Source organism: Echinops telfairi, unplaced genomic scaffold, assembly GCF_000313985.2.
Source record: "Echinops telfairi isolate 266 unplaced genomic scaffold, ASM31398v2 ScPeMD7_15;HRSCAF=58, whole genome shotgun sequence".
Lineage (NCBI taxonomy): Eukaryota > Metazoa > Chordata > Mammalia > Afrosoricida > Tenrecidae > Echinops > Echinops telfairi.
This window is the reverse complement of record NW_022103912.1, coordinates 2104389-2117183: the sequence shown is the minus strand read 5'-3', so window position 1 is coordinate 2117183 and position 12795 is coordinate 2104389. Positions and strand designations below refer to the sequence as shown.

General features: G+C 38.9%; 1 protein-coding gene across 4 annotated transcripts in view; it reads left to right on the top strand.

The window, feature by feature from the left end:
* Nucleotides 1–12795, top strand: part of PTPN4 (protein tyrosine phosphatase non-receptor type 4) — a 176603-nt gene that overhangs the window by 30928 nt on the left and 132880 nt on the right. The gene's annotated exons all lie outside the window — the stretch shown is intronic.

The following is a 12795-nucleotide window of genomic DNA, read 5'->3' as shown; positions in this document are numbered from 1 at the left end:
CATCACACTTTCAGTGACCTTTTCATGAAGGTGAGTATCGAGCAGGGCCATGTCATAAGAATGAACTGTTCTTGGACTGGAGTTAGAATTATGTGGGAGCCCAGATCCATCTGATTGTCCACAGGATACGTATGACGCTGGTTTACCTGGGTGGTCATATGATGACAAGACGACAACCAGAGAAAACAGACAGAAACGAAAAGAGAAGGAGGGGGCAACCTCCAAACCAAAACAAAGAGAAAAAGAAACATTGTCAATCCAGATCTTCTTTATTATTATTTTTTTTAACTTCCATACCATTTTATTAGGAGTAAGTTCAGACATTCAATCGCATCAAGCACTATTGTACAATTGCTACCCTAGTCAGTTTCAAAACATTTTTTTCCTTGAAGTCCTTGATATCAGCCCCACTGTACCTCTCTCCCACCCCCTCACCCCCTCCACAGTACCTCCCAGGAACCTTGTTCTAGTTGTTGTCTCTATAGGTTCCTCGATCGTGGGTTTTGTTCATCAAGCCTCGGTTTCATTTACAGAAAGACACAACAGAGATTCAAGAAGGCTACCACAATGATAAAATACATCAGGGATAAATCCCAGTATAAAGAAAAACAGAAAATATTGAAAACCAGATCAGGCCCAGTGTATCGGATCAAGTAACAAGGTTTTACCCATTCAAGTCAGGTTTATCATTTTTACTATATAGTAATCTCTCCATTATGGTTAGAGGTAAATCACTGAAGGCTTATTTCCTGTGTAGATCTTTTAATGTATTTTGGGATTCCACTGTCATCCATAGCCTTCTGCAAACCAGATTCTTACAAGTTAAGCTCTGATACTATCCCTTCCTTTGGTTTTGGATTATATAATTTATATAGTTTTGGGGGGTCACGGGTGTTGGTGTGCTTCTCCTATGTGTACTTGGTTGGAAACAAGCCTTGCAGACCCTGACGCTGTTCTGATAGTTGGGCACCATCTAGTTTCTTCGCCATACCTTGCAGTAGCACCTGTATCTTCTGTGCACCCGTATCTTCATGAGGGCGAGGATTGAGCAGGGCCATGTCATCAGAAGGAATTGTTTTTAGATTGGCGCTAGGATTAAGTACAAGCCCCAAATCTATTCCTGTATTAGAGTTCTTTATCTGCCTCTGGCTCATGAAGAGATCTTGTTAATTTATGGTGGAGAATTTTATCAACCATCTCTGTTCTGCACTTTTTCAAACTGTGTGCCCATCTGGGCAACTACACCTACATCACCACTATTGCAGGATTGGGTGTGTAACAGTATGTGCCTGGGTTGTATTTTCACTATTACAAATCTCCCAGTGTCTTCCCCTAGCTCCATCTTGTACATTCTTTATGCCTTGGCCCAAGTGAATGCTTGTCTACCCGCTGGCCAATGACTTCCCTTCCCATCCCTGTTAGCCAGCAATTGTGTCTTTGTAAGTGTGAAAACACATTTTTTTTTTACTTTAAGAATATTGATAAACGATATTTTGCCTGTTGTGACTCAATAATTTAGCTCAGCAGTATGAGTTAAATTATAAATATCAAACTGTTTTGAGGTGTTTCACAGAATCATCACTATTTAATGTTTTGTGATATTTCATTGGCTGCAATTACCAAAGCTATCCATTCTGCTGCTGCGGGGCATCTAGGCAGTTTTCATCGTCATGCTGTTTGTGAATAGTGCTGCAATGAACATCGCGTGTTGTGACTTTCATTTCTCTAGGATATACAACAGACAGAGGGTTTCTGAGCTACATCATATTTCTGTTCAAACTTTGTGAAGATGTACCATATCATCTTCCATAGTGGTTACACTACTGAATATTCTTATCAGCAATATAGGAGGGTTCCAGTCTCTGTACTCTCACCTTTATCTTTTTTTCTGTGTATTTGAACTTTGCTTTTAATACTAGAATGACACTTGCTTTTTGATTTGTATCTCTCACACGACTAATGCTTGCAATTATTTCTTCATCTGTTTATTGGCCAACTAAAAGTATTTGGTGAAGTGTCTGTCCACGTCCTCTGCTCATTCTTGAATTGGATTACTTGTTGAAATATCGAAGTTTTCTTTACATTTTAGAAAGTAGTCCGTTGCCCAATATGTTAGAGGAGCATTTTTAGAAGTGTGGCGTTATAGAGCCCAGTGGTACATCAGAGATCATCTGGTCTTTTGTTTTTCAGACATATGAAAACATGAGGGTTTTTTTGTCCAGTTAAGATATATATGAGGAGGCTTCAAAAACTTCATGCAAGAAATTGATGTATGGGTTTTAATAAGAGTTGTAAGAGCCCCTAGTAAAATGATCTTTTAATTGAAAAAAAAACTTCATGCGAGAATGAAATTAAATGAATGGAATTTTTCACAAACTTTGTGAAGTATATATCTATATATGGTATATATACTATAAAATGTATATGTATAATATAAAATATATATATCAATCATGTTACTGTTTTTGAAGCTGGGAGCTTCTTGGACTTCTTAGATTCTCCTCCCCTAATAATAGTAGTCCCTGAGTAGTTGTATTGAGCCCTAAACATTATACAGTGGTGGTGAAACTGCTGATCGCATATACTCCACAGTTTTCAGTTAATGACACTAGCTTTTGGTGTGGGGTGTGTGTGTGTGGATGTTTACCCAGGGCTGGCTTACTGTATAGCTCAAACATTGACTTGTTCTGTGTACTTACTGTTTTCATCTTACTATACTGCCTTCCAAATGCAGGAGCCCTGGTGGCACAGAAGGCAGACATTTGGGCTAACTCCACGGTCAGTTGGTTGAACCACCAGCTGCTTTTCGGGCAGAAGATGTGGCGACTGCTTTTGTAAAGATCTTCGCCGTCTAAGTCCTGTGGAGCAGTTCTGCTGTGCTGTAGGTTTGCTCTGAGTTGGAATGGACTTCACAGTGCCGTTTGGTTTTGCTTTTCGTTAGCCTTGTAATGAACTCCACATCATAAGACAGCAGAGCTGCTGCCTAGTCTCTCCTACAGACTTGTCCAACTCATCTCCCACACCCTCAGCCTGCCATCAAGAATCACAGTTTACCTGGCAGTTATTACTGGCTTAAGATTCTAATGATAAAGTTAAATAAGTTCTACTACGTAAGGCTCTTTATTTTTAGAGGAACTATAACCAATAAGTTGGTTTTTCTGAAGATAAATTTAGTATCTTTTTTTTTTTTTCTTTTCTTTTCTTTTTTTAAACATTTTATTAGGGTCTTATACAACTGTTATCACAATCCATACACACATCAATTGTGTAAAGCACATTTGTACATCATTCTCAAAACATTTTCTCTCCACTTAAACCCCCAACCTTAGGTTCTCATTTTTCCCCTCCCTCCCCGCTCCCCCCTCCCTAATTTAGTATCTTGTGTACTATTTGAGATGACCTCTGTGGTCCTTTTGTGATATAGAAAAAAACCTACAAGCGAATTAAAAGTCTAAGACTAACTCTTTACAGAAGTGAAAACCTCTTTCCTGAAGAGCAGCTGGTGGTTTTGAACTGTTGACCTTGAGGCTAAGCAGTGGACTTGTAACCACTATGCCACCAGGGCTTCTTTATAGATCTTAAAGCAGTGGTTCTCAGCTTTTCTAATGCTGCAACTCTTTAATACAGTTCATGTTATGGTGACCCCCAACCATAAAATTATTTTCGTTGCTACTTCATAACTGTCATTTTGCTACTGTTATGAATTGGGTGACCCCCGTGAAAGGGTTGTTTGACCCCAAAGGGGTCGCGACCCACAGGTTGAGAACCGCTGTATTATTAAGAGTATCTTAAACAACTATCAGTAAAAACCAGCTAACCTATATAATTAGAAATCAGAAAACCACCTGTTAATTTTTTTTATGCAGGGAAGGGGATAAACATGATATTGTTGTGCTTAAATGGATTTCTAATAGTTATCTTGTTTTAAAATGAACATAGTCTACCTATATAATCTAAATGCAGTCGAGGGCTATAACACTGAAGACAGAAGGGTCCTAGTAGAACAGCCGGTGGCAGCAGGCCTCGAAGGGGCCTAGCAACAGAACTGATGGTAACAGACATTGGGATTAAGACGCTTGCCCTCAGGCATTCGAGAGGAGACTTGCATGGTCAAAAGGACCTGCAAGGTCTGTCCTTCACTCTACATGCTTCTTGACTCTGATCTGAAGTTTTACTGTGTTCTTTAACAAACCGCCTGATTGTAAACATGGCATTTAAGTTCTCTTAAGGCCATTGCAGCAGATTATCAAATCCAGAAGAGAAGCAGAATGCAGTGGAAGGGATGGCTGGTACAGGAATTGGTAAGAGAACGTGGCATTTTGACTCCTACCTCATAGGGATTAACTTTTGTTTAATCTCGGTTATTATGCCCCCTGTAGACAGGTTCTGATGCTGCTTCAGCTCCACAAATTTATAAGGACTTAAGTATGCAAACTACATATAGTAAGGATTGCACAGACGAAAATGCAAAAGTATTGCTGTCAAGTTTAGCTTTTAACACTGGATTACAACTAAAGTAAAAGCAAAGACAAAACAAATGGGAATTCATAAAAGTGAAAAACATTTGCTCATCAAATGATTTTACCAATAAGAATAGAAACTACCAACAGGGTAAATATCTTTAGAAACCATACTTCTGAAAGCAGCATTATTTTAATAGTCAAAAGGGGGAGGCAGATTACATGTCTACCAAGAGATAAATTGATAGATGAAATATGGTATGTATATGTATGTATATATGGTATAAATAATAATACTCTTCAATATACAGGGGCTACTCCCCCAAAAATGGAATTGCACTGGGCAGAGAGGAGCTTTTGTACACAATTTCCCTACTAGGCGAGCATCGAGCAACTCGCTCTGAGTTAGTGCACCCAGTGGCCTCCTCTGGAAAGGTTCTCTCTGGTCACAGTGAATTTTTTCATAAAAGCAGTTTCACTCGTTTTTTGTGATGGCCGATTTCAGAGAACAGCGTGCAGCTATGAAATTTTGTTTCATGCTTGGGAAAAATGCCGCAGAAACTGTTGTGAAGTTGAACACAGCTTACAAGGACAGCGTTGTTGGAAAAACTCGTGTATAGGTGGTTTTCTCATTTCAAAAAAGGCTAAATGTTGATTAATGACAAACCTCATTCTGGACGTCCATCACCTTCCCGAATGGATGAAAATGTTGATTCGTAGTGTATTTGGAGTTTGTTCCACAGGTCAGACTTAAGCAAACTTTCTATTTATAGGTTTTGAAAAGATAGCGCGACAGTGTGGGACAAAAAAGGGCCTCATGTGTGGCAGACGGGACTGGTTTTGCCACCACGACAATGCACCTGCTCACTCAGCCATCTCTGCACCATTTTTTGGCAAAGAAACAAAACAAAACCCAGTATGTCTCTCTTGCCCCACACAGCTTGCTCACCTAGCCTTGCACCTTGCTTGCGTCTTTACTTTGTTTCCGAGACTGAAGGGGGACATGAAAGGACAGCGATTTGCTGACTTAGAAGAGGTTAAGGAAAAAAAAAAAACTAAACTAAAGAATTGCTGTCAGTCATTCAAAGAGATGAGTTTGAAAAATGTTACCAAGAATGGAATCACAGATTTGACAAATGTATTAAGTATAATGGAGAGTACTTTGAAGGTGATAAGGTTGTTTTGTAAAAAAAATTTACATAGCTTGAGGAGGGTCAGATTTTTGGGGGGTACTCCCTGGCACAGTCAACCAAAGTCAGAATGAAGTTTGGTACGTGCTACAATGCTAAGAACTCTGATAACATTATGTTCTTGTTATGTGCCTTCAAGTTGGTTCCAACTCAGCAACCCATTTTAATGGTTGAATTGGCTCAGCAGGTACTCTAGTTTGTAATGTTTATGGGAGCAGATCTCCGCGTTTTTTAACACGAGAGCAGCAGTTAGGAGAAAATGGCATAGGGGCCATATCTCACCTTCTTTGGCTACAAAGGGAGGAGGCAAATTCAGCTCCAGCCCTACCCTGCAAGCTGATTGTCACAAGGCAGAGGTCAGGCATGCCCCCACCTTCCATCTTTCTTTCAGCCTATTCTGACACCAACCATTCCTACAGCAGTTCTCAACTTTTCTGCTGGGGGGACAGTAAGCCATGGCAGTGGCCACACACAGCTCACGGTCCTCGCAATTAATGATGATCTATTAGGAAATTTAACAGGTTACCACAACCCAGGATCAGAAAATATTTAAGGATACTGTTTTTGGTCTCCCAACAGTGACTTCTCAGCCTGCAGCTGCGTGTCTCTCTGGTCCCCAGCCTCACAGCCCCAGGGTCCCATGACCTCTGCCTTGTTCCCTGGGTCAGGGGAACCTAGCCACTGCTCTAGCTCACAGTCTCATTGTTTCTGGTCTCAGTACTCTTGTCTCTGTACCTCCACAACCTCAGACAGGGGTCTTGCACTGATGACTGTTCATTCTTGATGGTCTTGGTCTTCTCTCGGCTTCTGTGATTCCACATTCTCACCTCCACGAATCCCCTCTTAGTGTTTCCTATTCCCTATTTAAATGGTCCCATCCAGTTATTTGTTGGGAGTTACAAAGACATAGATAAAAGAGCCATATTTGAGAAATTAAACTCCACGACAAGCTGGTGGATTTGGGCTTTTCTGTTCGCAGCAACCCTATGTACAACAGAGTAAATACACTGATATGAAGTCTCCCCATCCTTACCTCGAAAGAACACTCTGGCTGTACTTCTTCCAAGACAGAATGGTTTGTTGTTTGGCAATATTCTCCACCATCACCATACTTCATGCAGTGTCCAACTTTTACATGTATATTGAAAGTACCATGGCTTAGGTCAGGTATACCTTAGTCCTCAAAGTAGCCTTGTCGTTCAGCACTTCAAAGAAATCTTGTGCAGCAGATTTCCCCAGTTGAATTGATCACTTGATCTCTTGACTGCTGCTTCTGTGAGAATTGATTGTGGATTCCAGTAAGACAAAATATTTGACAGCTTCAATCTCTTTTTCTATTAAAATAACCAGTAGGTCCAGTTGTGAAGATTGTCATCTTCTTTACATTGGATAATCTGTATAGAAGGCTGCCCTACTTGATCTGCTGCATCAACAAGTGCTGAAAGCCCTCACTGTTGGCAAGGTTGTATCCAAGCTATCTTCTAATCCTAATGCCGTTTTCTTCATGTAATCCAGTTTCTCTGATTATTTACTCTGAATACAGATTGAATAAGTATGGTGAGAGGATACAGCACTGACAAACACCTTTCCTGATTTTAAACAATGCAGTATTCCCTTCTGTTTGCGTAATTACCTCTTGATCCATGTACAAGTTTCATATGAGCACATTCAAGGGTTCGGGCATTCCTGTTCTTCTCAGAGCGACCCATAGTTTGTTCTGATCCACGCAGTCCAGTGCCATGGCACAGTCAGTTAAACACAAGTGTTCATTCCTTTCAGCCAAGATCCACCTGACATTACCAATGATAACCGTTGTTCCATGTTCTCCTCGGAATCTAGCCTGGACTTCTGGCAGCTCCTTGTCAAAGTAATGCTGCAACCATTGCTGGATGATTCTTCAGTAAAATTTTGCTTGGGTGTGATAGCAATGGTAAAATGTTCTATAATTTGCATATTCTGTTAGGTCCCCTTTTCTTTGGAATGGGTACCAAAAGTTATCTCTTTCAGTCATTGGCCAGATAGCTGTCTTCCAGACTTCCTGGCGTAGGTGAGTGAGTGGTTCCAGTGCTTCATCAGCTTGTTGAAGCATTTAAATAGGTATACCAGCAACTCCTAGAACCTTGTTTTTGACTTATTTGGGGCTAGTGTTTTTGGTTTATACTTTCAGACAGCTTGAACTTCCTTCAGTACCACTGGGTTTTGCTTAGATGCTGTCTCCTGAAATGGTCAGATGTCAATTAGTTCTTTTTGGTATAGTGACTTTGTGTTTTTTTTCCATCTTTTGATGTTTGTATTATTCCTATTTTTCCGATAGAGTCTTTCAATATTACAACTTGAAACTTGAATTTTTTTTCTTTAGTTCTTTCAGTTAGAGATATGCTAGCATGTTCGTTTTGATTTTCTAATACTAGGTTTTTGCATATTTTGGTATATTTTAGTTTATCATCTTCGGCTGTCCATTGAAATTTCCTTTTGAGCTCTTTTACCGCATCATTTCTTCCATATGCCTTAACTGCTCCACAGTTAAGAACAAGCTTCATGGGCTCACACTAAATCCTAGCTCCAACTTAAGAACAATTAGTCTTACATCATGGCTTTGCTCGATAACCTCCCTCAAGAAGGAAACACACAAGATATGGGTGCTGTAGCAAAATGAAATTAGATAAAATAGGGCCTAGCGTCTTAACGGCTTGTTTCCAAACAAGTCCATATGGAAGAAGTACACAAAGTTACCAAAGGATTGTAAATCATATAATCACTCACTAAAGGATTGTAAATCATGTAATCTGAAGTTGAAGGAGGGAATAGGCTCAGAGCCTAAATTGTGAGAATCCGGTTGGCAGAAGGCTACAGATGACACTGGGAGCCTGAGATACATTTGTGGGATCTACGTAGGGAATAAGCCTCTAGTGATCTCCCTTTATCCATAATAGAGGGACGGGAGGAAGGTGGTTACTAAACAGGGTGCATTGGAGAGATGAGGATAGAAAGTCAATAGGATGAACCTGACTTGAATGGTTAAAACCTGTCAGTTGACCCCTCTGATGCATGGTAGGCCTGGTCTGGTTTTCAGGATTGTTCTGTCTGTTCATTTTGGGGTTTAGCTCACATGTGTAATGTCATTGGGGGTTACCCTCTTGAATTTTCGTTAAATGTTTTTCAGTTTTTCAGTACATGAAACCCAGGATTGATGAACCTATGGGGGCAGCACGTTAGAATATGGGTTTCTGAGGGGCTACAGCAACCGTGGGGGTGGTGTGATAAAAGGGAGGTGATGACGAGGAGTTTAGGAAGGAAAAGAATGTTTTGAAACTGATTGTGGTAGCAATTGTATGATACTGCTTGATGCTATTGAACTATGGAATGATATGATACCTGTATTAACTCCCAATAAAATGGTTTTGAAAAAAAACACAAAAACGAGTTTTAGCATCTTTTCTGACATTCACTTTGATCTTTTCTTTCTTTTGTGTCTAAAATTTTTAATGACCTTTTGCTTTCTTAATGACTAATGTTCTTGATGTCAGCTCACAACTCATCTGATCTGTTATTAATGTTCTTCAAATCTGTACTTGAGGTGTTCTTGAAATCCGTATATTTACCACTTTAATGTTTTCTTTACTTACTTATGACATATATTCGTCTCATAGGCATGGCTCTGCCTCTATGAATGAATTTTACCAGTGGTGGGATTCAAATAATTTAACAACCAGTTTGCTTCTCTAATGACCAGTTTAAGTATAAAAAAAGATATACTGATAGTTTATTATTTCATGAAGATAATAAGAAGAATATAAGAGATTGCACAAAACTAGAGGATAATATTAGTTTTAAAATATTAATGAAACAATAATAAATAATACCTGACAAAAACAATAAAATAGCTATTTAAGATATTTCCATCTTGTTTCTTGATTGGTGTCTTTACTTGCAGTATTCTTGCCTTTTATCCAAAGCATTGTCAGCTGTGTGATGTATCCGTCACCATCTTTTCTCTGTAGGAGTAGACCTGTTCCTTCATAGGTAGCGGCAGTTAGTGTAGGGTGGCCCGTAGCCCTCTTAAGTACAACAAAAGAAAGCCCTGCGTGGTCCTGTGCCATCCTCAGTGGTTGCAGTCATGTTGTCAGCCCACCTCGTTTTCGCTGCCCCTCTACTTCACCAAGCGTGATGTCCTTCTCCAGGGACTGGTCTCTTCTGACAGACACCATGTCCAAAGTGTGTAAGACGAAGTGCTCCTTGCCTATAAGGAGCACTCTGGCTGTCCTAATTAGGCAGTCGTCATTTTGTGTTTGATATATTAGAAACAGGCGATTTCTCGTCTCTGGACACATTCATCTTTGAGAAACCCCTTTCGGCTTCTGCTAAGCTTGCAGCAATTTTGTTCTGACAGTATTTTTAGGTCTTTGAACACTTTCAAGAATTGCATAATTCACTCATAATATCTCATGGGAATTTGGGGCCTAACACAAATCTGAAATGAATGACTGTTACCTTTGGCTGGTTGGCACATTTTCTCATAAACACAGTTATATGTTTGTGTACTAAAAAACCAATACAAGTAAATAAAATGTAATATTTCTTAAGAAGTGTAATGAGTCTTATCAAATGAATAAACATAAGCATAATTGCATCTAATTTTTAAAAACTGGACTAATGAATATTACTTCTGGTGCTTAGAATATACTGTTGCCACAATGAGTGTTAAAAAAAAAATAAAGAATGTGAATTTGTGATTTCCACTTTGAGGTAACCACCCACCTTAGAGAGAGCCATGATTACTCCGGCCATTTGAACCGCCGGCCGGTGTGGACTGGCTGAACCCCACCACTGAGTGTTAAGGAAAGTTCCACCCTTATTGTTGGTGTGAAGTGTCCAGTCACTTAGGAGTTTATTCTGTTCAGTACAAGTAGTGGTTATACCCAATAGGATGGGTTTTATCTAGAAAACGGAAAATATCAACTGTTAGTGATGTTGCCCAGAAATTAAAACCTATGTAACCTAGGGAAACGTTTAGCAGTTATCAAAAAGTTAAATTTAGAATGAAATATTACCCAACTTTATTCTCAGGTTTATATTCAAGAGAATTAAAACTGGCATGCAAAATATGTTCACAATGGTAAGAATGTGAAAACGTTGAAATATCAGCTAATGAATAGTTAAAAAATACAGCATATCTATGCAACACAAATTTTTTTTTAAAACTAAGTGCTTATGCATGTGACAACATTGATGAACCTCAAAATCCTTTTACTTAATCAAAAATCTTATATAAAAAATTCAAAATAAGTAAGTCCATTAATTAATGCTTGCCAGAGGCAAAGGGAGGTGGGGAATAACTACTTAATGAGTACAGAATTTCCTTTCAGTGTGGATGAAATGCTTTGGGATTAGATAGAGGTGATAATTATGCAAGATTTTACTGAATTTCATTTTTTACGTGGTTGATTTTATGTTAATATTCTCACTAAAAAGAAATCCAAAGGAATTCCTTGCCGTCTTGTTCTTGAAGCTATTTGCTAGTATGTTTTTCTAGTAGAAAGTTCTTATATATACAGCACAGCAATGAACTTATTGGTGTGTGTAGCTAATTTCCCCAATACTAGATTTCTTCCTCCCCCAGATTAAGATGATAAAAGTGAAATGTTGTCACCATTGCTTATTTAATAATCCCAGTTTGTTTCCCAAGAAATTATATCTACTCATAAGAGTAGTAGCAATAAGTTTTTATCTCACTCATTGAACTTGGGGGTAGAGGGGGTGTTTTTTCCTGTTGGGATGTCATTTTAATTTTATATTTTGTTCTATCACCAAACATATCCATTAGTTTTTATTTGCTTTTATTTACATTTCTTCTTTAGGGAATTATCTAGTTGTGCCTTTGGTATCACAGTTTTGTAGCTGTGGGATCTTGGCGCAGGTATAGTTTCTGTTACTAAAACAGGTGTACATTAGGTAATACGTACATGGTAAAATATGGTGTGAGATTAAACTGAAATGTTTTGCTAACATTCTCTGTTCTTTTATAATGAAAATATTTTTATTCAATTTGCTACAAATTATTTTCACTATTTTATTTCTTTTACAACATTATTTTATACTCCAGTTTAAAAGTTAGTATCACTTTCAGCTTACAATTTACATCCATTTAAATAAAGGAGTGAGAGTGGGGATGATACTTTCACATTGGTGGAAGGGTACAGTCAGTCTCAGGGAATTATAGAATGGGAAAATAATTTGTTCTGTAACTTTTATTCAAAAGCACGGTGAAAAATTAAATTACGATAAATAGGTAAAAGAAGATAAATGTTATGGAAATATAGCCGAGTTAATATGGCAATGATATGTAATTTTTAAAAAGATGCAGTCGTAGTTTGGAAACAATGCATTTTCAGTTCAGGGAGAGAAAACATACTCACTGCCATTAGTCAATGCCGATTCATACCAACTGTGTTAGTCTGGGTAGACTAGAGAAACAAATTCACACAAGAGCAATTGAACATTGAGACAACATCCCAGCCTAGTCCAGATCAAGTCCATAAGACCAATATTAGCCCATATGTCCAATACCAATCTGTAAAGCCCTCTTCAGACTCAGGAAACACATGCAAAGATGCCGAATGCAGGAAGATCACAGACCAGTGGGTTGGAAGTCTTACAGATCCACTGGTGGTGTAAGCATCTCAGCGCTGGCAGGGCTTTCCATGTGTCTCCTCTGGCTCCAGAGGTCTGGCTTCATCAACCTCACTCTTTGTGTCTTCTGCACAGGGATGTCTCGCAGGGAGTGAGCCGAGAGAGTGTGTCTCCCACCTCCAATGAGGAAAAATCAGATTTCCCAGCATTCTCGGGAGACAGTCATACCCACACAGAGGCCTCATTGGCTATGGCCCATTGACAGACTAGACTCCACCCCTTCACTCTTAATCCTCTCAAGTCCCAGATTGACACCAGAGTATGTAACTATGACACCAACCCTATATAACAAAGTAAAACGTGCCCTGTGAGGTTCTGAGGCTACACCTCTACAGGAGTAAGCCTTATCTTTATCAGAATCAAAAGAATTTTCTTTATATTGTAATATTTACTATATACTCTTTGAGCCAGGTGGCTGAGCTTAGATTTTATTTTGGTTTTAAGATTTTTTTTTT